The sequence below is a fragment of the Pteropus alecto genome, unplaced genomic scaffold (assembly GCF_000325575.1).
Source record: "Pteropus alecto unplaced genomic scaffold, ASM32557v1 scaffold365, whole genome shotgun sequence".
In the NCBI taxonomy this organism is placed as follows: domain Eukaryota; kingdom Metazoa; phylum Chordata; class Mammalia; order Chiroptera; family Pteropodidae; genus Pteropus; species Pteropus alecto.
Genome location: NW_006436299.1, coordinates 39,869 through 42,098, shown reverse-complemented (window position 1 = coordinate 42,098; position 2,230 = coordinate 39,869). Strand labels below are relative to the sequence as shown.

The window sequence follows — 2,230 nt, the reverse complement described above, 5'->3', positions numbered from 1 at the left end:
CAAAGTTCCAGCTTATCTTTATCAAAAGAGTTGAATTAATGGGCCATAAGATTTTGGCAGAGATAAAAGAACCAACTAAAGGTGATGAGACACCTGGGGAACAGCAACAGGAAGAAGACAGTACCATCTTAGATGTGAAGGGGCAAGGGGTGTAAGCAATATTAATGGGACCCAGTGAGAACTGGAGCAGTGGAAGATAAGACAGCAGCTAGGAGCTGTGGCTGCAGATAGAGAACCCCAGTCATAATGGCTCCACAGCCAGGCAGGGATGGAGTGGGAGGTGGACAGATAGATACTGCAAACTCTCTTTTTAATCACACACTGATCTACTGGTTCTCACTTCTTCCTCCTCCCACACACAATGTCCAAATTCAAGCAGAAGTTAGAGGATATAGTGGTTTTAAAAACATCTTCAGTCTACAGCCATGCCACCCTGAACAAGCCCAATCCCATCTGATCTCGGAAGCTTAGCAGGGTCGGGCCTGGTTAGTACTTGGATGGGAGACCACCTAGGAAGACCAGGTGCTGTAGGCATAAAAAATAAATAAGGGATTGTAAACTGACAAGGTCCTTGCACCTTAATCTGTGAGGTTGACCATGGGTTGCTTTGCCTAAAAATAAAATCTTCAAATTCTTTTATAGTCTTCTCATCAGGGATAGAGTCTAATTCTCCACCACTTAAATATGGGGCTGGCCTTAATGACTCACCTCTAACAAATACAATATAGTAGAAATAACACTACATAATTTCTAAGGCTAAGTCATAAAAGGCAATACAGCTTCTACCTGATTCTCTCTCTTGGGATGCTTGCCCTTTGAACACAGCCATGCTGCGAGGAAGCCCAAGCCACCTGGATAGGCCATGCATAGGCTGTTTTCTGGAAAAGGCCCCTGCAGAGGTCCCAGCTAGCAGCCAGCACAACCAGCAAACAAGTGAGCAAGGAAGGCTTCAATATGACTCCAGCACTAGTGGGCTGCCTGACTGAAACCACATGAAACACCCCAAAATGAGAACTGCCTACCTGAGCCTAGTCAACTCCCAGATCTGAGAGATTAATAATAATAATTATGATGATGATGATGATGATGATTGCTCTATGTCAATAGGTTTGGAGTGGTTTATTATGCAGTTGTAGTAAACTGGAACTCTGAGAGTCCATATGATGCAGTGTGTGAGGGCTCCACCTTCTTGACACAGAGCAAGGCAGAGAAAGAACAGAAAGTGGATCTAGGGGAGTACACAGAGGATAACCAGCATAACCCTCTTAAATCTCTCCTCTATGGTAAAGCTAGAAAATCCTTCATCAGTTCCAAGCAAAAGCCCAAGCCTGGCACACAAGAACTTCCAGGATCTTGCTACCCTTGCTTTCACTACCATCTCCAGAAACTCTCGTTCTGTGATTTATCTTAGTGGTTGTACTGGATTCTCTGTAGTTCTCTCTACACACTATGCTGCTTCTTTCTTCTAAGATGTTATGACTTTTCCTCTAGAATATTCTTTTCTTACCTTTTTTATTTATCGATCTTGTCACTTGCCTTTAGACTCTTGGTTGAAAACTCTATACATATCTCTTTTTTTAAATTTAGACCTTAACTTTTAATGTAATGAAATCATTCTTTTATGGGTCTAAGTCTGTCTTCCCTACAGGGGAAGCTCCTGAAAGACCAGGAGAACCTTTTATTCATGTTTGTATCTCAGCACACAGCACCTGCCCATAGAGATGGCCTGAACAGAGGCCTGTGTTTTTGTCTACAGTCTAGACTGTAAGCACTATGAAAGGCGGGGACTATGTTGGTGTCATTCTCAAATCTAATCCCAATGCCTAACACAAAGACTGCCAAACAGGTACTGAAAAATCACCCTTGAATGAATGCAGAAAGTTGATTTCCCCAAATATCCATCATGGATATAACGCTGCACTTAATTTCTCAGTAAATACTACTTGTTTGGAACTTGAAACATGTTCTGAACCATTGTTGTTAACTCAAAAAACAAGGGAAATGAATGGAAAGTGTTCTTTCTACACTTTACTGTCTCAGGTTTGGGAAAGCTCAGTAAGCAAAGGCATCAAAAATAACAGCTTAAAAAATACCAAAATTGAATTGAATAAAATGATGTAACCAATGCAATTGACCTAACACCTTCAGTAACATAATACATAGATATGATAACAACCTTTTATAATAAAAGGATTTTTTAAGAACTTAAGACAGGAGGTAACTTATAGAA

General features: G+C 41.0%; 1 non-coding gene across 1 annotated transcript; it reads left to right on the top strand.

The window, feature by feature from the left end:
- Nucleotides 1–415: 415 nt before the first annotated feature.
- Nucleotides 416–534, top strand: LOC112481029. The gene has a single exon (XR_003046785.1). It is a non-coding gene; the product is annotated as a 5S ribosomal RNA (ribosomal RNA).
- The last annotated feature ends 1,696 nt before the right edge of the window (nt 535–2,230 follow it).